This window comes from Diorhabda carinulata, chromosome 2 (genome assembly GCF_026250575.1).
Source record: "Diorhabda carinulata isolate Delta chromosome 2, icDioCari1.1, whole genome shotgun sequence".
Taxonomy (NCBI): Eukaryota; Metazoa; Arthropoda; class Insecta; order Coleoptera; family Chrysomelidae; genus Diorhabda; species Diorhabda carinulata.
In genome coordinates this window covers 24,603,898-24,631,897 of record NC_079461.1, presented here as the reverse complement: position 1 = coordinate 24,631,897, position 28,000 = coordinate 24,603,898, and the positions used below count along the sequence as shown (strand labels likewise).

General features: G+C 29.7%; 1 protein-coding gene and 1 long non-coding RNA gene across 18 annotated transcripts in view; one reads left to right on the top strand and one right to left on the bottom strand.

Annotated features, from left to right (window-relative positions):
- Positions 1 to 28,000, bottom strand: part of LOC130903759 (glucose transporter type 1) — a 555,907-nt gene that overhangs the window by 46,233 nt on the left and 481,674 nt on the right. The window lies entirely within an intron of this gene.
- On the top strand, positions 5 to 27,984 carry LOC130903765 (uncharacterized). Of its 6 annotated transcripts, XR_009060776.1 has the most exons (4): positions 11,261 to 11,389; positions 19,567 to 19,683; positions 22,016 to 25,352; positions 27,773 to 27,984. It is a non-coding gene; the product is annotated as an uncharacterized LOC130903765 (long non-coding RNA). The 6 variants fall into 6 exon arrangements; XR_009060774.1 differs by lacking the exons at positions 11,261 to 11,389; positions 27,773 to 27,984 and adding an exon at positions 5 to 232 and having other exon boundaries at positions 22,016 to 22,241; XR_009060775.1 differs by lacking the exons at positions 11,261 to 11,389; positions 27,773 to 27,984 and adding an exon at positions 1,540 to 1,650 and having other exon boundaries at positions 22,016 to 22,241.

The window sequence follows — 28,000 nt, the reverse complement described above, 5'->3', positions numbered from 1 at the left end:
TGGTATTACATCCATAAAAACATCAATCGATAACATTTATGTTTGTTTATACAAATACTATTCAAAGATAATAAAAAAATTCATAAAGATTTATTGTGTTGTTGTGTTAATTGGTAATCTAGAGACACACCTTAAGGGCAGACATTGTTCAAAATAACTACAAGTGTATAAAACTTCTCCACTCGAAAAATACTGGTAGTTATACCTTGGAAATTGTACGAAAAGGATTGAGGTGAGTACAACTTTATTTCCAATGCTTTATCAACTATGTTATTGTAAAATAGAGATTTTTGATTTAGTTTAGATATTGTCATTATTTAAAAATGTTGTAGAGGTTTATACGCCTCTCATTTAGGAAAATTTATAAATAAATTTCGATTTATTTATTTATTCAAATTATATTTTTAATTGTAAAATAAATAAGAATTCAATTTTATTTTATCTTTTACTCATAGCTTCGGAGTATTTATTGTCTGTATAGTATGAAACTTCTGTATAGTTTACGGTGAAATTGAAGAAACTAACATAATTAGCATGACTTGTATTTCTAGTAGCGTACTTAAAACAATAGTATAATATCAAATTAATTGTCAATTTGAATTTCTTTTTTCAAATTGAAGCTTTTTCTTCAATGAGTCACTTGGTGAACTTCGAGGTGAAGTAACTAACCGTAGCACCCCATCATGCTGGTGTTCCATCAGTCCTGAGAGCGTTATTACATTTTTATGGTGGTCCTAAGTAATATTTCTTAAATTTTCCCCAAAATAATGATGGTGAATGTTAGAAAGTGAATTTTCAGACGCATAGAATATCCTAAATTTTCAATTCACCTTCTGACCCTTCTAGCAGAGGTACTTTGTACATGGTCACTACATACTATTTCAGAAGGATTAACTTATTGATAGAGGTGGTAAGAGCGCATTTTTTTAAGATTTTTATTAGTTTTTTGCATAGAACGTTCTTATTACCAGCTTTCAAAATCCCCCCCTTAGGCCAATGTAGTTGCCTAATCCTATTATCCCACGTGAACAAGAAACATGGAAATTTTATAAAACCATCTTGCTTACGGAGAAGCAAAAGTTTTTCTATTTGTAGGTTTCTTTTCTAAGTACATTATGGCCAACAGAAATAGATGCGTACATGTTTTGACTTATTCTGTTAGTTGGTCTATTTATATGAAAATTCCAAATAAAATTCTTGAATATATTTTTGGCTCTTGATAACTCGAAATTGGTCCAACATTTAATAATATAACCCGAACATTGATTAGCTTATTTTTTATGAACTATTTTGCATTTTTGTCATTTTAATTGAGTATTTACAATGAAATCAACTTATTTTCACAATTTTCATATTGATTTCTTGTAGTTGATGTTTCAAATTCTTCTAGTTTTATTTTTCAAATCATTTTTAGTCTTGTAAATTCAAAAAAATTTAAGTAAAAAAAATTAAAACTTATCATTGTGAGATAATCATTTTGTAATTCCAAAAAACTGTAAACTGATAAGGTAATCCACAATCTAATGAAATAAATCTAAACATTTGTAAACACAACTGTGTGCAATAAGGTGTTGACCAAGGTTGGTTTCAATACATACAACCAAATACAACTTGTAAGATATTACGTTGTGAAAATTTGGTTTGGAAAAGGTATGTACAAAACTATTTAATATTGTCACATATTGAACACATAATTATGTGTTTGTAGTCAAATATTTTTATGTGCCGCTATTTTTGATGGGCATGATGCTACGGCGTGTTTGACATGTGATTTCGGTCTAGTTTGGGATGATTTATTCCATTTTTATTTTGGTTAACTAGAGAACTCATAAATTCTAAATTAGCAACCAGCTTAAGTTGAAATCAAAGATAATAAAAAATAGAGACAATATTTAATTCATGAATTTCATAAAGGTAAATTCGGACGATTCATGTTTTGAAATAGTTAGAGAGCGAGATCTCTTTGACTGAAAAACAATGTTAGAAACAAAGTGTTCGAATGTTCACCATAGGCGTAGAGTAAACTTGATTAATGGCATTTTCAGAATGTGATAAAAATTTTTGTAATATAATTGAAGTTTGGTAAATGTTTTACAAAAATATTTTAATAAGTTTTGAAAAAAGGTTACTCAGATGAAAACAATAGAATAGAAGTGAAAGACCCGAAATAGATGAAATAGAAACTTCATACAAGTTATTTGAATATATAATTGACGATAGACTAAGACAGGACTTGGACAACATATTACATGCTAAACAGACATTTAGGTCAACGTGAGATTTGATTTTACTTTGAGTCAAACACAAGGGTTGCGACTTGAGTTTTGAGATACATAAGTAAAAACAAATATTTATAGTTGGATATGACTCTATTGGTTTTCAAAACATTCTTAATATACTTTTGCATGAGTTTGTACCAATTTGTCGAAGCATTTTTCCATGCCGATCGAGGTATGTCCGAAATATGTGATCTGAAAGCATCAACCACTTCTTCAGGTGTGGAAAAACGTTGACCCCGCAATTTGTTTTTGATCTGCGGGAATAAGAAGAGATCATTGGACGCCTAACAATTCGATGTTTTGACTGTTTCAAAAAGTTATTGTTTGAACTGATGTGTGAGAGTTTGAATTGTCGTGGGGGGGGGGGGAATTTCTCTTTTCTTGCGATTGATTTCCGTGATTTTTTCGAACACTCCTGGCAAACTGTTGCGGAAATGTCCTATTATTCTGAAGAAACAGGTAACCATTTGCCTCAAAGTGCTTCCTGTGCAAATAATTTTTTCAGAATTTTTTAGCACCAACCCAATATGTTTTTTTTTGAACGATTGTCAAATTATGCGGTATCCAACACTAACAAAACTTTTTGGCAGCAAAATAATCATGCACTATTGAATGTATACGAGTGGAACTAATTCCCAAGTATTCCTGAATATCATGGTATGTCACATGACGATCTTACAATATCATTTTACACACATCATTCTACACAGCAGGTAAAGAACATCAACAAGCTAAAGTATATAGATCTAATTGTAAGACCAAACAAAAGAATGGACGAAGAGGTATCCAGTAGAGTAAACAAGATAAAATACACACGTAGCGCTGTACAAAGTTAGTTCTATTACCAATGCTGATTTATGATCCTTGGAGATAATCACCAGATTGATGCGGAAAATGAAAACGAGTAATAAGAGGCAGAGACAGAAAGAACAAAGAACATGGGAAAAAGAGAAATGAACTGGAAACGGTATGAACAGGAAGCAGAGGAAAGAAGAAGAATATTAAATCTATGGTACAACTATGGTAAAGATGTTACTGGAGTACGTAAAAAAATGGTTATAAAGATAAAAATATTTGCATTCTATATGTACGTTAGGTTAGTAATAACGATATATTGGAAATTTATGGGTATATAATATATCCATAAACTTAAAAGCTGGAAAATAGCTTGTAATCTATTTATATTTACTTCGTGTGATGTCAAAATAATTCCAAAATAGATAAGTATACTAATTAGGTAGAATTATCTAAATTAAGTATGAATAAATACATGGTTTTAATTGATAATTAAAAAAACATTTATGTCTAGAAAGATCGTAAAAATTGTGATTAACACAAATATATTCAATAAGTTTCAATAACTTTATTAGAATAGGAAAAAATAAATTATGCAACATTAATATTTTTATTACCAAACATTAAAATGCAGTAGTAGACGTAGAGATGTTTGCTAATAACCGAATGACTTAAAAAATAATTTGTATATTTTGTAGGTATTCTCGTTATCTTCTCTCTAAATTTTCATGATAGTTTCACAATTGATTAGTCACTATAAGATAATGAAATAATCAAAACGTATACCTAGGCTAATGGTTAACATTAAAATAAAATAACTATAATAAATTACTTTATGTTTTCACAAAATCACACAAAAATATACTTGTAGTAAGATAAAATTTTATCGTTGCCATATTTACGTGAATTTCTATAATGTTGTTACTTTTTCTACTCTAATATTAATGTCTCTGGAGTTATGTGGAATATGTAAAACTAAAAAAAAATTAAATTAATACACATGTGATAAAAGTGAAAACAGAAATATTTTGGAACGTATACCTAACAGAAATTACGAAGATTATGAATTATATAAATCACAGAGTGAAATTGTAAAAAAACTACCATAAGAAAATAAGGCTATATCGTGGGACAATTTTGTAATATATTGAGATCATTAAGAAAAGAGGAGAAAAATCTAATAAACAACTTAAAGCTACAAACGAGAATATTATAATCGAAGAAAATGGAATGTTCGACTGATGAAAGGATCACTTCGAAGAGACACTAACAGAGGGACATAAAGAAGCGTAAATAAATGAAGAGCAATCAGAAAGAGAGACTAGCAATATAGCAAGAACAAGCGGAACACTAGAAAAATCAAGAGCAGGAATAAAAAAGAGCGAGGTGATAAAGACGCAAGAAGAACTGAAAATAAGAAAAGCATCGGTAGCAGATGAAATAAAGATGGAAATGCTAAAATACTTGAAATGATACGGAATTATTGCAAAGGATATCAATAATAGTCTAGAACATATAAACAATCTCCAAAAATAAAAATATAACTGTCGAATTTCATATTTTGAAATAAATTGTTAAACATAATTTTCGCAGATAAAACTGGCAACGATACGATAAAGAGAAAATCTCTGGTGGGAGTAATATAAATAATTTCGCATCTTAGTTGAATTGTTGAATGTGTTGGATTAAAACTGACGTTTTTGACGTTGGAAATAATCAAAGTGAAATGTAATATAATTGAATTAAATACAAATTTACTCGGAATACTAACTAAAAGATAAACATTTCAATATTTAATGGTAAATAAATCTAACCATTTTGCATCAAAATTTTACTTCCAACAAACTGTGGTTTATATTTCTCTAATTTTTCTACCAACTACGTAATAAAGGACTGACAGCTCGAAGGGTGAAGGTTAAAACTCGAGACGCCCAACTGTTAGTTTATTCAGGTAGTGTGACTCGACCTTTTTAGTTGTGAAGTAAATTCTTGGAGGCCAAGTTCAACAATAACCTAACCGTGAGTACAGTCAATATGTGCTTGATTATTTTTGTTAGAAACCTTTTCAACTGATGTGGTTTGTTTATTATTCAATTGTAATAGTACTAGAATCTTATAATTTCCCTCATGTTCTTTTATTAAACATTTATATTCTTGTTGCTGTTGAATGAATAGTACAGCAATAAAGAATGATATGCAATTTGAATGTTAAAATTGGATCAAATTTTCCATAAAATCGATTCAAACTACATTTCAAACATTTTCTAGTGTAGTATCTTGTTATTCGAACTCCGCGGTTAATAAAAATTAACCTAAAATACGCCCAATAACTAGAAATGTGAATTTCAAGTACTTCGCAGGCAGTACTGCAAAAACAGTTACAAAATCAGTACTAAATCGTAACTTTCAGAAAAGCCCCAAAATTCACCATGAACGGCTCCATAGGAACTCCATGTCCATGAAAATCTTATACTAAAATTAAATTTTCATGAATATTATTGTTAATTGTATAACTTGGATAACTTGATGGAAGTTATTTTTATGGTTCGATTTACTGCTTCTATTTTTATAATATACAGATAGATAAATAATTTTTATAATACTAAATATTCTGTTACTGCACCATGAATAATCTAAAGCTGGAATATTTTTCATCTTTGCAAATAATTGCACTTGCGTTCTGAATTTGAATTATTATCTTAATTTCTTCTCTTATATCTCTTCTTCTTATTTCCTTTTACCGTTTCAAAAGTCGATTGAGGGTTCCGGTTCCTCTTGAACTAACGTATTCTACTATTATCTGTCTATTGCCATCTTGTTCTCAATTTCTCTAAACTGTTTCTTCAGTTACTTCATTTAATTTATGAGTACCTTTTTTCTTACCCCCTATTTTTTATGGCGTTTCCTTATTTCCATTCTTTTCCAAGATTCCAAGATTTTCCAAGACCATTCTTCTGTTCATTGTTTTTCCTGTTGATAGAATCAAATCCAGCAGTTGGTAGAAATAATCTTCAATCACAATGATCAAAATTTTCACGTGGTAGTATTTGGTACATATACCCTGAATATGGGTTATTTGTAAACTTTGTCAAATGGATAGTTGAAAACAGAAACAATTTCCTATAATAGTCTAATACGAGTACATCACTTTCGTTTAACTGCCTCATCGATTTTTAGATTTTTCCTAAATGCTTTTTCACAAGTTCCATAATAGAATCAGTTTTCTGTGTTTGCAAAACATGTGAATAGTAGTTCCTATCAGATAGGTCCATTTTTGAACAGTACACGTGGGTGTTGAAGCTACACTTTTAATTTTCAATCAATCAAAACTTACGGACGATGCAATTTTTCATAGATTTAGTTTATTTTTCTTGCTACTATTTCCCTAAGAGTTCACAAACCAAGACAATTACTTATTAGTTGAATTATTAACCTACATACCTAAACAAATACTGACCATATAGACTATTTTAATTGATCTCTATCGCACGCGAATAGATTATACTATACTATAAATTGCTAATGCAAAACAATTCATTGAAATATAAACTGGTTTCTCCTAATGAGGCAATCAACAAACTCTTTAAGTTACGGGACTATTGGGCTATTCTCCACATTTAGCGGGTTACACGAATTACGGAGAAAAAAGGTACATCTACCTACCTTCTGTTAAAAACTGTGACTATAGTGTAACGTTCTTAACACAGTTGTTTACTTTTACATACTATCAGTTTTTCCTACTAAGCAAAACATATTATACCGCCTCCAGTATGTTAATTGATGTGAAGTGAAGAACAAATTGTAAGCAGTGTTTGGCCCGAAATAGATATAATAGGCAATAGGGTATGTATGTAACTGCGAAAGAAATGAAAATCTGTACTTTATTGTCAATCTCTTATTAATAAACTTTGACATTTTAGTATTTAACTTGTTTTAAACTCAATAAGTTGCCATCTTATCCGACCTATCCTTGTCTGATGGCCATAGTATTAGTAGAAGTTGGCCATATTATTTCTTCGTCTTTTTTTCCTTTCCCCTGGCTGAGATTTTCCTTATCTTCACTCTTTTTTTACCTTTTTACCACATGTGCCGCAAGTATTTTCAAACAGAGTACAATTAGCATGCATCCATTTGAGATAGTAAATAAACTGAATCTAATCTTCGATTTTTTTCAGTTTTATAGTAGTTTCCACCACACCTTATACAATCATATTTGTAGTCTTCTCTAGCTGAATCTCAATATCTAAATCTATTTTACATTCTACTTCAGAAGTTGATTCTGCTTTCTTATTATCCAAACGGCATTTTTAATATTTTGTTTCTTCTCTATTTTTTGATTTCTTTTTTCATACTTTATTTTGAAATCAATATTTCTGCTACTTGTTTTGCACGTTTTCCTGTAGTGTTCCACAAAGAAATTCACAAGGAGTTTCGACAGTGTCTGTAACGGATTTTTGAGTTCCTGGTTGTTTGTGATTTCGATTTACGACCCAATGATTCTGCGATTTGACTTTCATTAAAAACGTTAGTCTATATTGGTCCTTTATTTTGCTCTTTATAGAAATCTGATATAAAAGCATAATCAGGAATAATAGACGGGTTATATGGATATATTCCAGTAGAGCTGAACCAGAAGAAGCATTCCTTTGAAACGAAGCCAATTGCAACATTGTTCATTAAAATACGATTTTTAGGACTAAGCTGTATCTAAAGGGTGGAGATAATGAGTAGTATGGCTTCGGAAAACAAAAAAGAATAATTTCATTTGCTTTGGGTAGTTCAAAATCTTCAACCGAACAATGCGAACAATGCGACACATCAACAATCAGTAGTACAAGTTGGTTTTCTAGGAATAAAATAGTGGTTAAGCCAAGCTATGAAGATATACACAGTTGTGTAGGTCGATTTTTGTGACATGTAGAGGACGGAACCTGGAAATGAGCCATCTTCATACTCTGCTTTTTTATTTTGGCCCTATCACCGACTTTCTCCGTCAACGTTATTGTGGCTGGAGCTTTACTTCCTGTCTTCGCTGCTCCAGGATGATTATTCAGTTTCATCCATATTAAAGATATTGAAAAGATCAGTAAACAATTCGTATCGCGGTTCCAAACATTTTCTTGTAATGTTAAAAGTTATTGCATCCCTATAGCCTAAAAAGTTCTCGTTTTTATTTTTCTTATTATTTTATTTTATATTTATTATTATTCTGATAACAAAAAATTAATTGGTTAACACCTAAAAATAGTATGCCCATATAAGCATTAGAAACTATGGCCATGTAAACCATAGCTTTAGGATAAGATGGCCATACAAACCAAAGCATTGACAAAGTGAAATAATTTTGACGATTTGAACTAACAAAACATCAAACTACAAAAGAAAAGTAAAATTAATACAAAATTGATTATGAAATCACGTTCACAACGTAGAAACTAACATGTGCTAACGATTTTTCAGTTAGGTTTAACATAAAACTAATGAAATACTTATCTTTTTAATTTTTTCGGTACTACAAACTGCACTACGTGCAATGCTGATACATAGCCCCATCAGAGAACCAGAATTATGCGCTTCTTGTAGTATAACGAACAACTAATTATTTGTGAAGAATCTTCTCATAGCAGCTTCAATTCAGAATCCATTAAATTGAATAGTATTCATATATTATTTGTTACAATGAGAAATTTAAATTTTTACATTTAATAATTTATTTCTCGTTTCTTTTGAATACCTAAGTAACTTCTTAAATGGAAATGGATAGGTACTTATCTTCTAGTATTATATTTTTTTCAAGTTATATATAAACCTAATCTATGACCTCTGCACCGAAATAACATAAGTCGCTTTGCCCAAGTATCTTATGGAATTAAGATCAACTAAATTTAAAAATAACCGTTGAACCGACTTATGCCTATTATAGAATATTAAATTATTCAATAGACGTGAACTTCCGGTGTTTCAAATTAGACGTTAAGACAGACAGTTGTGTTCATGAAATATTACTTTCATTTGATATATCTAATTGTTTGTGCACCGCTGATGTTACAGTAGCATAAGCAACAATAGAACACAACATAAACATCTCACGTAATCTATAGTGAAATCCGTTTATGTTTTATGGAACGACTTATTTAATTTACAATTAGAATTTATTCTAATTTTCTCATTAAGTCGTCATGACTGAATACATAGGAAAGTTGTTTCTACCATCATGTTTCTCCTTAAATATATTCAACATATGCTCTACATAATATATGTAATATTTACGTTTTCTTATTTTGATACAATGAATATATAGATCAAGTATGTTTGTCTTTGGAAAAGATTATAATAATTTATTTCTTCGCACATATGCTAGATTTCTAGTTGTTTTCAGTTTTATTACGTACGTGTTGTATGCCGACTCCCAGTGCACCGCAGAAATAGTAATGTTTATTAGAAATCAGAACAAAATAGGTTCAGTGCTTATTAAAAATATTAAGACATTACTGTCCTTATTTATTATCCAGATGACTGCTAATAAAGTTCTATTTTTATAAATTCTTATTCTTTACATCTTTTAATAGGTTTTTATTGGTAAATTGCCTTGATTTCAGGTCTCTTCGGATTTATTGATAAAGAAAATGGGTCGAAACGTCAATTTTTTATATGTTTCAAAATCTAATTTTTGAACAGAAGAGACCTAAAATCAAGACAATTAAGCAACAAAAGAAATCTATTTTTTTACTCTTTTTTCTTTGCCAAGATCTTCCACATTCCATATTCTTCCGTTTGCACTTATTATTTTTGTTATCGTCTTCTTCAATACTTGTTCACATTCATTCTTTCAGTTTCCAATAATGTTTTTACTGTCTTCTATAAATATTTCAATTCTTATTTTTATTATTCTTCCTTATGTTTGTGTTTCCATATACTCTTAATATATTCTTAATCTCCCTTCCTTTTATTCTACTTTGTTATCTTTAATGTCCAAGTCCAGTCGATTGTCAAGATTGGTCTATATATTATTTATTTTAAAAACTTCATTTTACGGGTTTCATTGTTTTATCTATTCTTTAGGTTATTTCAGTTCCTTGTCTTCCAGTTCAGTTGATTTTTATTATTAAATAATATTAGCATGTTTTCTCAAGTCCTATTTCGGAAACACACTACTTTAATAGTTATCTATTTATGTCCTATTATCATAACTACATTAGTTTATTTTAACTCCATACAAATTTCTAGGCTCACATCAACTACTTCCAATATTCTGTTTATTTTTTAATTGGAAATATTATCTTTTTTCGCTTCTAAACGAAATTGAGAGTTGATATTAGTCGTTTAGATTTTACCGTTACCCAAAAGGAATATTTGTATTATATTTTTAATTAATAATTTTTTCAAATTCTGTGAAATTTTTCTTCTTCCCATTTATTATATCAATGTTTTTCCTTCTTTCCTTGCATATTGGTATTTTACCAGTTTTTAGTTTTTGTATTGCTTTTTCTTATGATTACTTTCACTGCTTCTTGTTTTTCATCAGTAAATTGTTGCTAGTATCAATCTACTTTTTTATTCAATTATTTTTGAAAAATTTTTTTCTACTTCTATCACTTATTTTTTTGATTGTTTTTAATTTCTGGCCTTTTCTACTGCGATTCTACCGTTTATTTCCATGTTATACCAAATTTCTCTCAATCTTCCTTTTTTCGGTGCAATTACTTTGACGAAAATTTATTTATTACAATTGATCCCACAGATTTATCTAAATTTTAAGAATAACTCTGATTTAAAAGCTGTATGTATCATTGAAAAAAAGTTTTTTGTGGTACAGCTTCCAACTTTACATCGGGGTCAATTAATTTTAACTAACTTTAATCAAATCTAATAACGAATTAAGCTACTTTAAGCTACCAATGTTTTTAACTCTATCACTAATCAGTGTTGCGTTGTTTTGTGTACGTGGTAACAATATTTATACGTGCAGTTGTCACCATCGTATACAATAATAAAATATTTTTTATCCTGTGTATAAAATAAGGATTACAGAAAAAAAACGTGAGTACCTCGATATAATTTATTTACTTCTAGGATTAAACAGGAACAATCTTTCATATTTGTGTAAATTGCACGTTTCGTGCATTTGTTATTATTATTTTTTCACTGAACACGTTATTTATTATTGGAATGATTATTCTGCATTAATTTTATTTTACATGACACCGCCTTATAATATATAAATAATTTTTAATTAAGAAATTCCTTGTGTTTATTCATATTGTTAAAGCATTGTTCGCCAGGTGTTTTGTCCGGAAACGAATTTTGGTCATTCTGTAAGTATTGTATGAAAATGTATTGAATATAAAACTATGTCCTGTTCAATCAGAAGCGGTAAATATTGCATTGAAATATTCAGAATTATGTTTACTTCTCTTCATTTAGGATATCACCTGCCACACCATCTTATAAACAATTATATAAGAAAATGTGTTTTTTAAAATTTAGTGCTTCCTAATTGAAAAGCAACTATGCGACTGTCAACACACATTTGGTACTTGATTCTTGTTTTGAGCTGCCATAGTAATGGAAAGATGTGCACACAAACAAAAGCATCACTTGAATCAAGATGAAGCTGGATAAAAACTATAAGAATTCTGCATCATTAATTTCTATTTTAATTAAGTGGTTTAATGAATTAAGTTATGAACGTAGAAGCCTGAAAGATGAAAAACGTTATAGGCGTTCAATTACAACGTAAAGCAATGTAAAATATTCACGAAGCGCTGGGAAAGATTGTGAAGTGATAAGCATTGCACCTGATTTAGTAACATCTTCGCAGGAATGTTCGTCGCTGATAAAATGCGATATGGAGAAGTTTTTTGCAGTTTCGTATCTAAAGACAAAACGTTAAAACGTTAATGCCTCAAAGCACACAAAATAGTTACAATAGTTTTTTAAGGAATGAGATATTACGCCAATGTATTCTGTTACTTTGGAGAAAATAAAAGCGAAATATATATATATATATATATATATATATATATATATATATATATATATATATATATAATTCCTTCTAACAAACGAATAGTATTTTTGATGTTAGCGAGAAAGAATTACAAAATTGTATTAAAGTTAGACAAATTGTATCGAGATCAAAGAAGACGACTATGTTGGAAAATGAAATGACTTTTTATCTAAAAACATGGATCATATAAATGTTCGCAAATTTTGTCTTTTATTATGTATTTTGGTGGGGATACTGTAAAGTTTTGTTGTCTTTATTTTTTAAATTCACAAAGTTCTAACGAAATAATAATTAACTTGAATCTACTATAAACTTTTAAACAGTTTTACGAGGGTTGCTACTTAAATTTTGAGATACAAATAGAAAGAAATATTTATAATTTGATTTGGCTTCATTGTTTTACATAATATTCTCACTTAAGATCAATACACTTATGCATGCATTTGCATGAATTGTCGAAGCATTTCTTTCATTTCGATTGAGCTACCTCCAAAACATGTGATTTGAACGCATCAACCCCTTCTTCAAGTGCAGAAACACGTTGATCACAAATTATTTTTGATCTGGGGGAATTTGAACTGATGTGTGAGAGCTCGCATTGTCGTGATAGAGAATGATTCGTCTTCAGCGATTGGTTTCTCTTATTTTTTGGCAAATCAATCCTGGTGTACCATTCATAATTGACTGTACTTTGCTCTATTTGAACGGTGGCGACAAGTCCAGTTATTCCGAAAAAAAAACAGGCAACCATTTGCTTCGTACTCAAACAATTTATCTTGGATTTGGCTCATATTAAAAGACTCATATAGTCGATTGTTGTTTAGTTTCGGATTCATATGCATAGATCCATAATTTGTCATCCAAATGTTCATAAAATGTTGAAAATATATAAGAGGCACTAATACCCAAGTATGCCTTAATCTCACGGTATATCAAATAACGATCTTGTAATAGCAGTTTACGCACAGCATCCATGTTTTAGGGACACAACTGTCGTTTTTAGACAACCTTCACGAAATTAATCTTGTAGCGAAATGTGACCACGATCGCGATGGTGCTTTATCACCAAAGGTAGAAGCTAATTGAACGGCACACTGCTGTTGGTCTATTCCACGTCAAAAGTCATAGAAAAGCATCGCACGAAAATCTTCGCATTTTAATTTCTTTTTTTTTGAGTTTTTTTTTGTTTCAAATATGTGTTAAAAGCTCTAATAGCACGTTCTGAGTATGTTCACCATTAAAAATTGTTAAATTTTAGGATGGTATTGTTAGATTTGACATATTCACATCAGATGCTGCTATATCTCTTAAGTAACTTAAGTAGCAACCCTCGTATAGTTTATATCGTGATGTATTTAGAATAGAATACCTCTAAGATTTAAAAAATAATGTATATTTGTAAACATTAAACTAAATTATTGTCACGTTATCTAGATAGTGGTTATCAGCTTATTTAAACTTATCCAGTGCATATACATTTAGCTTTCAGTTAACTGTTGTTCAATCATCGAATTATATTTAATTATATTTTGTGACAAAATTGGCAGTATAAATAATATTTTCGTTTGAAAAGTTGGTGCAAATCTAGTTCTAGTTAATTGGGAATTGAAATTTGCTCGTAAGTATAAATAATCCTAGAAATATCATTTGACATTTAACTGTGGGTATGACAGAAATCTGGGCTGTTGGTTCTAAAATGGAAGAGGAGATGGTGATAGTTGGCGAATAGTGGTATATGTAGATTATGGAGGATAGAGGGAAGAAGTACAATATGTGTATATGAAAAGTGTCCGTCGAAATGCGTTGTACGTTTTCTCATTATAATTATTTTAGATTATATTTATCTCGTCATCGCTACATTTCCTTTGTATACACCAGCGTCATTCCGGAAGGTTTTCGGGATATTATTTATCGTATACAGCTGGACACTTTTTCAACTTTTTTCCTATAAGACATAATCCTCCTTCTGTCTTTACCCCTATAATGTAGATTTATATCAACCAAATGTAGTTCGTTAAAGATTTAGAAATGAGGTGGCGTCACTCTTTTTATTCGGATACTTATTGAAGATTCGACTTGTTAATTTCTTTTGTAGTAGTATTGTATTATTTTGAAGATTATTTTTCAATTCAGTTTTTCATTTGCTTTGATCTAATGAGAAATAAGAAATATTAAAACATCTAATTTTGAATATTTCCAATATTTCATACTATATAATATTTCAATATATTTCATTTTATGACTACCTAAAAATTTTAATTCAAATATGTACATGGTTACGTGGAAAAAATTTCAAAGAGATCGAATTTCAAGGTTGAATCCGATATTTAAACATTTTTGCACTATTTTTGGAAGGTCTTCAAAGAAGTATCTCGACAATAGAGTTCATGATATTAAGAAGAGTAATTTATCGACCTCGATTTCTTGGTAATGTGATAGTCAGAAAAGAATGACAAAATAACATTTGCAACACATTTTTTTCGCATATACCAAGAATAAAATTTAATTATTAAATTATTTCAATACACGTCTCTGGGCTTCTTAGAATAAACAAATTGATGTGATGTGATACTGCTTGTGATAGCTCTGGGCAATAAATTTCAACTTCGTGAATCAACTACTCTAGATAGTTGTGGAATTTAGAAGTTCTCGCTATCGTATCCTACACATTTTCTGTTGGATTTAAATTTGTTGATAGGGATAGAGATGGGAAAACATTAACGCGATCTCCATGAAGAAATACCATAGAATGTCATGCGAAATGAGGACGTTGAGTTTTATTGCTGGAAAGAGACTAGTTTTGGTATAAAGATTGTCATTATTTAGAAGTTCAGTTCTTTTTCCACACAAAAAAATAGAATCATTAACTCGACTCTTGTAAACGATAAAACGTCCAAATTTTCATTTTTTAAAGTCTAGCCTTGCTAATTTCGAAAAATTTAGTATTTGGAAATTAGAAAAAGACCTATATTTCTCTATATGGAGAAGTGAAGTTGTATCCATAACAATAATAAATGAGCTGTCAAACACTACGTTATCAAACTAAAAAGTTTATGTGACACAGTGTTAAGTAATTGATTCAAGATCGATAAATATGATTAATACTTTCTTCAGTGACAAGTATCTAACTACTGTAATTAACAAAAGTGTTGGTTGGCGTTTGATCAAGGGATTACATACAACAGAAACAAATTATTATACGTAAGATATAAAACATTATGATGAAACTATTTGCTTTAAATTCAATAGATGCAGATCCCAAAATGTCACCACAAATGATGTTTCGTCCTCCCAAATTGTCGATATTGCAGAAAATGTAATCGCCTTCAAATAATTGAAGCAAAAAGGCAGTATTTCAAAAATGTTAATTAGGAATTATCCGTCCTTTCTTTATTGAAAAACGTTGAATCAGCATACTTACACACAAGATTTATTCATGAAGGATTACTGATAGGCCAAGTAATCATTTTGGAGCAAAATGGTTTTGAAGAATGTGACAAGTTGGTCTTCTATATCTCCAGACCTCACAATAATGAATTTTTTTGTATGGGAAAGAGTAAAACCAATAGTTGATCATGAATAGATCGCGAGTTACCGTAATTGGATGGTTTTCTGAATTCAATAGTGATCGCACTTCAATACAGGATAAATTTCTTGTAGGTTATTCAAAATCGGCTGTTGTGCCAGAAAACATCGATGCTGTGCGAAAACTGATATTGCAAAATAGTCATGTGATATATTTGGGCATTAGTTCCATTCGCGTACATGCAATATTTCATACATTTGGCTGTCAAAAAGATTTGTTCGTGTTGGCATGCAGGATAATTTGACGATCATTAAAAAACAGCTCGCGTCGATTCGTGCGAAGAACTGCAGAAAAAATTCAATCTTTGTGCTTAACAAAATCTCTATAAGATCTGGACAGAAGGCGGTGCATGGATGTACTCGTGTGTCGCCATATCGCTACCGTTCTATTAAAGCAATGTAGAATGGTCAATTCTGAATTCGATACCAACATTCGTGTGCCAGAAGTGTTTGGAAAAACCAGAGAAACCAATAACAGAAGACAAATCATTTTCCATCACGACAATGCGAGCTCTCACACCTCAGATCAAACAAATACCTATTTGAACAGTTATAAAATAGAATGTATGGATCATCCGCTTTACAGTCCATGTTCGGCACTTAATGATTTCTTCTTATTCCCGTATTTAAAAAATAAATTGCCAGGTCAACACCTGAAGAAGCGGTTGATGCGTTCAAATCACTTGTTTTGGAGGTACCTCAACCATAATGGAAACAATGCTTCGACAATTCGTTCAAACGCATAGAAAAATATTGTTCTTAATAAAAAAGAAAATATTTTGAAAACCAACAGAACCATATCCAATTAAAAATATTTGCTTTTATTTGTCTAACTATATTTTTATATTTTTCTCACAATGAAAACTGAAAACTAAAGTTTATAACTTATTTTCCTTCAAATGTATAGGAAATGGAAAGTGTTTGAAGGAAATGTTACAAATTATTTATAGTATTTACAAAAGTTATTCGTGAATAATTGCCAGTTTATTTTTTAAAAAACTGTGAATTCGAATTTAAATAATTTATCAATAAATGGATGACAATAATGTAGAATTATCTTCAATTATAATCAAAATTGTATTACAGATACTTTTATTAATAATAAAGGGGTTCAAAAGGTGAATATTTAAAAGATAATATCAAACCAGTCACATTTTTTATTATAAGAGAGATTTTATTATATTTGATTTGCAAAGGTAGTGAGAGATAGTTTGATAACACCTCTTAGTGGTCGGAAAATTTTCTCAAATAAAAAAACGATTAACTCGGAGCTCGACAAGAATATCCATTCTTTAGCCAGATCTTATTATTATCAACAAAACCATTAGACAGTTCGATATTTGTATTAACCATATTTGGAATTTCATCATTTACATGGGTCGAATAAGTAGTTTCTCGAAATAGTAGAACTCATATGTGTTAATGTATGTATGTTATTAATATCCATTAATATGAATATTAATCTATTTTTTAATTATTTCACAAATAGAAATCTACATAAACTGGAGTACCTGTTATTATTATTTATCTTCAATGTTGATGATTCCATTAGTAATGTTTAAAAAAAGATAATTCGACTTATTAATAAAAATAATAATGGAGTGCATTTAGTTCCGCTATGTTGAAAACATCAGGCTGAAAGTACAAAAATACAAAACAGAAAATTATAAACCTAGAAAGAATGTAATGTAAATTCAGTATAATAAAAAATGTAAACTCTACGATACTGTGAACATGAACGTTTTTGTGAGATCGTCGAGGTGTCGATGAGGTTTTAAAATAATTATCTGTCCATGGTGATAATAATGAGAATTACAAAGTCCAAGAGAGATTCACAATGGTCTTGAAGAAGTGAATTAAGAGAAAAAAGATGAGCAAGTTTGTTAGTTATAAAGGGCGAGAAAGGGACCTAAAAGAAGAGCCACGGCTTTCTTTTTCAACATATCACAAGACGCTTTTGACGCGCCTGTCTGTCTATATCCGCCTTAAATAACAGATATAGCACTATATGTGGTACAATAAAAATGAAAAGTTTTGACAATATTACTCATACTGATCAGGTTGAAACTGAAAAATGGGGGCCTTACCGAAATGATTTCTATCATGAATTCAATATTGGGATGAGTGTATTGATAGCCAAGTGCAGTTTTTTAAAAGAGATCAAATTCAAATGTTTCGCTTACAATAACCTACAATTGCAGCTAACACAGTGATGTGAATTGTTAACTAGTGGAGAGTTTCTCATATAACAATATATCAAATTGAAATAAAAAACAGAAAATATAACCAGAAAATGAAAATGATATGATAAAATTATTATTATAAAAAATTATTTAAAGCTAGCAAATTCAATATAATTATTTCAATCCATTAATTATGGTCAATGAGTTCAATATTTTGTATTATAAATATTTTCTTGTTAATTAGAAAGGTATATTGGAGAGATTAGGCTCGATTGCTTGCTGTGAGGAAATTGAATATGTAATGAAAGACATTTGACATTATCAAAAGAAGACAATTCGGAACTACGGGGATTATTGAAGTAGTTGATAGGTGAAAATCTTGAAGGATGAAAAATGTTATGAATGCAAGTGTACCTATATACTCTATTTTTAAATGCGTCGGGAAGATTGCACGTGGTGTACCTGCAGGGAAGTCCATCGGTTGGTTCATTGTTGTCGGAATACTGTTGCTTGTACCCGTTCATTTCGTAAGTAGATATTCACGTCATTGTCATCTGGTGACGTCTCGTTTAGAAAGTAAATCAAGTTGATCCTGCCTACCATGCCAAGCGCACTCACCCGACGCATATAGTGATACATAATACAGGTACACTTTCATTCACTACATTTTTCATCCTTCGACTATTTCTCCGAACAACTACCTCAATAAAACAAAATTGTTTCGCCACCCGACTGACCGACAACTGACCAAGGGAATTCCAAATTACCTTTCTTTTATGACCTTCTAAATTTCCTAACGGCATAGAGTAACCCTAATTCTCTCCAAAATACCTTTCCGCGTGGCATGTTTGGCCAACATACTCTCCGACTATATATATAAATCGTCGCATCAACACTATTTATTAATTAAACTTGTGTCACCAAATATAAACAATCTTCGAGTAGAAAGAAATTATTTGTAACAAAATATATTGACTCGTTATTTCAGTACAATAGATTTCAGATGGATATTGAAAACAGGATTTATATAAGACAAAGGTAAATTATTAAGTATTATTTAGAAATAATAAAATTTGTGCAACGATTTATATATATATATATATATATATATATAAAAATTTAAATTTCTTATTTCTTAGTTTTATTTGATTGTTTTTTTTTTCGACTTTTCTTCTTTTCTTTAAGTCTTTATCAAAATTAATATTAATCATAAAATGATAAAGACTTAAAGAAAAGTCGAAACGTCAAAATTTATCTTTGAAAACTATCGCAAAAAAAACTAATTTTGAAACAGAAAAGACCTAAAATCAAGAACATTTAGATGCATATATATATATATATATATATATATATATATATATATATATATATATATATATTCAATGAGTATCATGAGAGTTACATCACAATCGGAAAAGTATATTGGAGAAGATTAGGTTAATCGCATGTCGTTAGGAAATGTAGGTCATAAAAGAAAGGTAATATGGGTTTCCCAAAAGAACAAAACTTGGAATTTCCTGTGCCAGTTGTCGGTCAGTCCAGTTACGAAAAAATATTGTTTATAAGAATATTTCGGTACGCTTTTGCAATTTAATACTAGTCGTAGTACATTTCTTCTACAATGATTAACTAAATCAGTTTCACGGTAATGTCCTAAAAAATGTTTGTTGTTGTCTTGTTTCGGCCAGTTTAATAATAAGTTTTCGTTTAACAGAAATCGGCAAACAATGAGTGACCAAGAAAATCCTCCTGTAGATCAAAATACTAAAACTACGCCAACAGAGACGACAACGGACTCCGCAACAGAGGAAAGTGAGAAACCTCATTCCAGGTAAAACTATTTACTCTTATTATGACTAAGCAATAATATTGACATACGGATTTATTGCTTGAGTCAATTTAATAAACCACGTTCGTTCATATGATTCATTAGTTCAAAGGAAAGATAGCATAGAGTACGATCAAGTTGTATAATAATCAATTAGAGAAAAATAGTGGAAAGTGTTTATATTTAAGTGTATAAACTACGTCAGATATTTGGGTTTTTTCAATGTATATGAATCAAAACAAACTTAGGTGTTAATTATAGATGAGATATAACATTTTTCAGTCTGGAATTTATTATTTTGTCATATTCTCATATAAATTTCTTAATATTAGGTCTCTTCGGTTTCAAAATCAGTTTCTTTTTAATAAACGTAAATATAAATATTGACGTTTCGACTAATTTTAAGTATTTATCATGAATATCAAAATAAGAATAAAATCAAAATAGAACTTTGATCTAATAAGAAAAAAGAAAGAATTTACAAAATAGAGCTCTACATGACACAAATTAAAGTTTAAATATCTTGGGAGCCAAGTTGGTTTCGTATACCATATTCTGTTCTTATGTTATTGTTAATTTTATATATTGTGACTTAAAGAAATTGATTCTATAATTTTGCTCAATCTCGATTATAAATTGAAGCTTTTGATGATAAAAATTGAATTTTTTATTAATGTTTTCAATTTGATTCTTTGGCACGGTTATAATACTTATCGAAAAAAGAATGGAATATTTATAGCAAGTTTGCTTAGGACAGTTTTCTCAAGATCTTCCATTACTAATTGTGCTTCAACACTTGAAATGGAAGCCCCCATAGCACAACAATCAATTTGTTTGTACATTCCATTTTCATATTTGAAATATTAAATTATTGAAAAACTAATTTTGAAACAGAACAGCCCTAACATTTATAATGCATATATATTTTTGATTTTAGGTCTCTTCTCTTTTAAAAGTTTTTTCAATAATTTTTTAAAGAAAGATAAAAATTTACCGTTTAGACTTTTATTTGAGTTTATATACAAAGTAATGAATCCGGATAGATTATATACTATCCAGTCATTATTTATAAAATCTACTAAATTTAGACAAAGTGATAGATGAATTAATCACATTAACTAGCAATTTCATATAACATCTTCTAAGACTTGGATAAAGTAATAAAACAAGTAGGTACAGGTAAATATTAGAACATTGTGTTTTATTTACTAATAATTATAAAATTTGTTATAAGAATTATAATAACATTATCATAGGTAAAGATTTTAATTTAATTAACATCCTATTAAGTACTTCTTTACAAAATTAATTAAAAATTCACTATAAAACAAATCAGTTATCATGAAATGATTCCTCGTGAACTGGATTTAGAATCACATGCTTAGTGTTTAAATTATACATTCCTCTTGTCTCCTGAGAAATTACAACAGCCATAATATTTCGATCATCGGCTTTGGTACGGTCTACATCAGGAATTCTCACCACTACATTATCACCTCTATTAGCGACAGGATATTTTAGCGAAAATTTTATCTGTTTGCTTTTTCAAAGAGTATCCAACTAATTTTCTGATGTCTCCAATATCTTGTTACTTTTTATCGAAAGGAATTACCATTTCTTTGTTACTTTACATTATATTTGACGGACCTACAGTATTTCCTAGAATGTCGGTCTCCTTATATGGTTTTTTTGTCTGCTTATTTGGTTTTTCCTTATGCGAATCGGTGCTTACAATTGTAGTAGTATCGCATTCTATTTCTTCCTCTGCTTTAATAACAGGGTCACTAATATTGGGATGGGTTTCCTTCTCCTCGAAAGAAAATTGAATATAATATAATCCTTGAGACTATTCCATCGTCTTAGATTTCAGTACGAAGCATATTTCTTGTGATTTAAGTGTCGGAGCTTACCTTGCACAGACGTCTTTGACCACTGTTCGCAAATTGCCTCTACCATCATCAGACACATATACAAACGTATATCGCGGAAACTGCGGCAGATTTTTGAGATTCATTTAAATTTTTCACAATTTTTTGAGTAATAAGAATTGAACATTTCATAAGAATAAGAAAAATCCATTTGAAATAGTGAATTGAATGATATTTCAAATGAAATTGGAGATCTTATAATAATGTTAATATCACTATAATATCTATCATATTACAAAACTCTTACATGCTAAAATTTTCAAAAATCTATGCTGCTTTTTGGGGCGTTTTATACTTTATGTCTATATTAAATTTGTCCAAAAAATTATACTACTATAGGAACTGAAGTACTCTATTAAAGTAATTTTATATTTGCGAATATTAATAAAATATATAAATCTTTTTAGAAGGAAAAGAGCAATTATAGACGTTCCCTCAAGGAACGACATTGGACCGGACGGACAGGAGGTGGAAGAATTTTAGTTAAGTTTTATTATAACGTAATATAGTATTATTAAGCACAAATTTAATTTTATTATGTGGAATTAAGAATGGATTTTTTTAGTGTCGCTAACAAATAATTACGATCATCTGCTGTAATGAAATAAAATGAATAAATGTCTTTTGAATACATATCTTTGTGTTAATGCCCAAAAAATTTAACAATATTCAAAATGATTATTTGCGTTGTTTGGGATAAATACATAAATACAGAATGATTGAAATACATTTTGAACGAATGAAATAATTTAATCAACTAAGCAGATTGCGAAGGTAAGTGATCACCTTCATTAATAACTATTAGACTATATGTGATTATCCCAGAAGTTTAATATACTTCTCACATTCTACATTTACATCTGATATTGTTTTCCGCTTTCGATACTAGGAAAGTCCGATATATTTTCGGTCAGATGGAAAATAGATGACCTTTTGGTATGGTAAATTCAGCCAGAGAAATTTGGGATGCAATATTTGTACATGTAAACTCGGCAAGATTTTAGAGTGTCACTTTAAAACCAAAATGATTATGATTTTCCAAGAATTTTCTTAAGTATCCGTTATACTTAGGTATTTCCAATCGTTTATAATATTCATTTAAATATAATTTATGGATTTTTTTTGTATTTATGTATTAAAATGTTTTCGAACACTAACCTGCCTCCTGTACTCAGGTTCTTGAAGCACTTTTTGGCCGAATTTACGAGTGATTTTAAACTGACCTTTGTGAAACCGTAGGTCAAGTAATTGATTTGGCCGAATCTACATTCCCCGAAGTTCGCAAGAATGATCAGTAAACATGAACTGATACAATGGTTTTTCATACAATGACAATTCATATAAGAAAAATTGGTCTTCTCAAAATAAAATGACCTGTTAGTAAAATTACAGTTAATGCTCTGATTAATGTATTCTTCTTTTCTGGTCATAATTTGAAAGATTGTCTTGGGCTCACTAAATTTTAAAGTTTTATAAAAAGTTTTATAATCGTAAAATGATGGGACGAATTTCTACACACATTGTGTATCTTACGTAGGGGGAGCCAAACAACCCTTTCTGTAGTGCCTCAACATAAGCTTGCTTGGCCAGCATTGGAATAAAATATTAAAGGCTTTATACCTGCAAATGTGTCTTCGATGCACCCTCCTATATAACCTTTACGCTCGAACCACCGTGCGTTTGATGCACGTATTCTATTTTTAAAGCAATTATTGTAAGCATATTAAAAAACATTAAGCATAAATTTGAAATAAAAATTTCGAAATTGCACAGACAACATCCCATAGTATTTAGTAACACGGGTTTTGAATTTGAGCAACGAATATTCAAGCAATTTCTTTATATAACTTGCCAATGAAATGCTATATGAGAATAAGCTTTATTCATCATTACACCATTACTAAAAAACAATGTTTAAGTTGGAAAATGAACGTTGAATGTCTTTTTACAAGACGTTATCTGTACGAGCACATGATCAAGTCTAATAATCACTGTTATATCTTACCATAAGTTAACTATACTTTCAGGCTTCTCTCTACGGTTCAAGTGCTTGTTTTTCCACATTCGTTAATAATATTAATATAACCTTGAAACCTTTTTTAAATCCTCTGTCTATCGTAGTGCATATTGAAATATAAATAATTAAGTAGTCAAAATACTTGAATTTCAAGGTACTTCACTTTTATCTAGTGATTTTCTATAGAATATAAAGTGCACATAATTATTGTATAGAAAATATTTTTCCTCAATTTCTGATTACTTCGACCTTTTGATATATTAATGCATCTAAATTTTCTTGATTTTAGATCTCTTCTATTTTAAAATTAGTTTAAATTAGTTTTTTTAATAATTATTGGAAGATAAAATTTGATGTATTGACTTTTCTTTAAGTCTTTGTCAAACTATGATATTGACACTAACAATTCGCGCATTTATATCAGTCAATAGATCACCTACATCATGAATATTAGAATAAAAATAAAAATAAAATTAAAATAGAAAATGTTCTGAGAAAAATTAATTTTAGTTTTATTAGAATTTCCAAAATAAAGCTATAAATTTTACATAAATTATTTAGGTCTTTTTTATCATTTATAGCTTTTTCGTTTTTATGAATGTGAACAATTTCTAAAAATTATCTTTTTCTTGTATTAGATTCCGTTCCAAGAATTTTTGAATCTTAATCATTGAAGTTTTTTTTTGATATTTCATGTTTAGTTAAGGCAGTTTTACCGTATTGATGACTTTTTAGTCTATTTTATAAATATTGAGAGGTTTGCCCTATGTACACTACTATATTTTCAAGATGTGAGGACTAAGAAAAAATTAATTTTTCTTATTAGAACATTTTCTATTTTGATTTTATTCTTATTTTGATATTCATGATGTAGGTGATCTATTGATTAATATAAATGCGCAAATTGTCAATGTCAATATCATATTTTGATAAAGACTTATAGAAAAGTCGAAACATCAAATTATTACAAAAATTTTTAGAAAAACTAATTTTAAAACAGAAGAGACCTAAAATCAAGAACGATTAGTGAAAATATTCTTTTTAACCTGATCTATAAAACTAAGAATTCCATGAATATATTAATAAATTAACATCAAAACTGAAACATCCTGAAATCATATGATTTGAAAAGGCATTTTCATAAACGTACATGATACATACAAGGTTTGTCTGAAAAGTTTCCAACCTAACAAAAAGCAAGACATTCTCTTTCCATATTTCTTCAATTTTTATATAGTGGTTAAGATTTTTTCAGTTTTCTAAATCAAAATATATCAAATTGGAAACAAAGAAAAACCGAAAATATAACCAAAAAACTAATAATATTCATATCAAATATATAATTGAGAATAATAAACTCGACATGAATATTTTCCTCGATTTCTTATGCTCAATAAAACTCAATTAATATTTTATATATTATAGGAATAGGTAAACAAAATATATCTAAAAATATTTTGGTACGCTTGTGCTATTCAACAATATACGGAATAAATTTCTCTTATATTAATCAACGAATTTAGTTTCATGGCCATATTTCGCAAAAACTGTTTCGCTGTTTCGCTGTTGTGTCGTTTCGGTTTTTTTCATAATAAGTATTCTTCTAACAGAAATCCGCAAACAATGAGTGACCAAGAAAATCCTCCTGCAGACCAAAATACTAAAACTACGCCAACAGAGATGACAACGGACTCCACAACAGTGGAAAATGAGAAATCTCATTCCAGGTAAAACTGTTGTAATAATAACTAAGCAATATTATTGCTCCTTTCGATTGTGTTAATTTGATAAACCACGTTCGTTTATAATATGATTCATCAGTTCAAAGTAAAGTTAACATAAAGTATGATCAAATTGTATCTTCAATTAAAGTAAAATGGTGGGAAGTATATATTTACAGTTAATCTATTAGCATTATTATTTGGAGAGACATTTGCTAAACTACGTCAGACATTTTGGGTTTTTTAACGTGTGTGAATAAACCTTGAATACACGTTTTTGTATTCGATCATTTAATTTGATATGTTATTTTTGGCATAATGAAAACTTTCCGATTTCGTTTTAGATCCATAATCAGCTCAGTTGAGTTGTTATTCATAACGAATGGAAATCGAAGTCATATTGAGTCCAAATACATCATATCTCGAAAGAAAAAATATTAGGATTGATAATCGTCTTCGTAACTAATAAAATTATGCATATTAAAGAAATTAGGAACATACTTTATCATATTACTTTGAAATTTGAATCGAAACATTAAGTTTACGATTTAGAAGTACACTAATAGATAGTCCACATTTTACTATCATTCCAATACTTCCACATTTATAAACTTTGGAAAACGAAGATTCAGATAGATGATGACAACAGCATTTATATGCTTAGTAGTTTTTTGTAATTTTATGTTGATATTTGTTGCGAGATTTATCGTTCTTCTGGGAATATAATAGTCTAAGATCCCACCGCTTGATCTTGCAGGTATCTGTTTTTTTTGATGAAATTAATTTTAAAGGAATCTTGAGGATGTATGGAGTGGATTAAGTATAGGTTGCCTTGTAAATGGTGTCACAAATCAAAATAAAAATCGTTGCCAGCTCTCAGTCGGCTGCAGCATTAGGGTTCCCAAATGTAAACTATTATTGTTAATTAACTGCATTCACAGTTTTTTTTTAATTTTTATGCAAAATTGAAGTTTTATATACATTGAGCATGAAAATACATGGTTGCCAGTTGCACAATGACCGCAAACAGAGGTTGCCATGATTTTTGTAAACAACTCTCGCTCAAGGTAAGTGGAAGCGCAAGAGAGAAGCTACACGCATTGTTACGTGCGATGAATAATGACAAAGCTTGGCAGCTGCGACACTTATACAGTTTATGTGCAGTTTAGGCATTTCGTAGTTTCATTTCATTATGCCCAAAAATTTACACTTCATCTCCTCAAAATTGCCGCTATTGGTCTAATGAAAATCCTCACTGTGGATGAGATAAGAACATACGCAATATCCTAAAAAAGTTAATTCTTGGAATTGTTGAGACTCATATAGAAGGTCCTTTTTCATAAGGGCAACTTAAATGGGAAATCAATATTTAGAACTACTCGAAAATAATGTCGTTCCAAGATTGACATACTTATATCTAGATACAGCAATCCCAAGTCCTGCGAATATGGTTTCAACAAGATGTAGCACGGCACCATTAACAAATCAATGTCAAGCAGTACTTGAAGTAAATTTTCCTAAATCGGTGGATAGGGATGCTTGGATCGATAGGCCGATCCCTTGATCTAAATAATGTGAAGCACTAGACTTCTTGTGAAGATATTACGAAGATAAAAGTATTGTAAAAAAACTAAACCCTTTCAAGTTCAAAGACTTGAAAGATGAATCACGCTTGCGATTAGATCAGTCACGCCTGAGTTGTTGAGTAACGCTAGAAGACATTTCTATGCCAGATTAGTATATTGCCAACACGTCCACAACATTTTGAACATCTCCTACCATTGACATTAATGTTTTTTTTTCTTTTGCCGGGATGAAATGTTTTCTTTCGATGAAAGTTTGCTTCACACGACATTTTATATTTATTATCGCGTGAAAATACAGAATTGAAATTAAAAAAAATTAATTTAGACGATTCTAGTGACAGTTAATTAGAATACAACAAGGACGAACTTGTGATCCCGGTGAGAGAAAAAATAGTATACGCACCACGGGAGAAAACTAGGGTATTCTTGCCCGCGATGTTTGTCACCGCTATCGGAGTGACAAAAATCGCGAGCGAGGATACCCTATTTTTCTCCCTAGTTGCCTAATATAATATTTTTTTTTACATTATCAAGCAATAATAATAAAATGATTTTTTTAATGTTAATTTTTGTAATACTAATACTGTCTTGAGAGTTTCTCTCACTGCTCTATCATTTATTTTTAAACGAACTTATTCCATTTGACTGTCATAGCACAAAATTCGTAGAGGTCAAAATTATCAAATATTTTTTATGATGTATCCGATATAATTGAGGCGATTCCTATTTAATGTATGTACTAAATAACTCAAACATGAAAATGGGGACTAGATGTTAGAACTACTGTCCTCGCAATAGCTTATATCTGTAAATATTAATAAAAAATATTGATTTTTACAGAACTAAAAGATCTATTATAGATGTTCCTTTGAGAATCGACATTGGACCAGATGGAAAACAGGTGACAGAGTTTAGTTAAGTTTCACTATAACTATCGTAAAGTGGTATTATTAAGCCCATCATTCTTTGTATCACTGGATAATAATTGTATAACTCTGCTGTAATGAAATTTATTGAAATGAAATAGATTAAATAAATGCCTTTGGATTACATATCTTTGTGTTAATT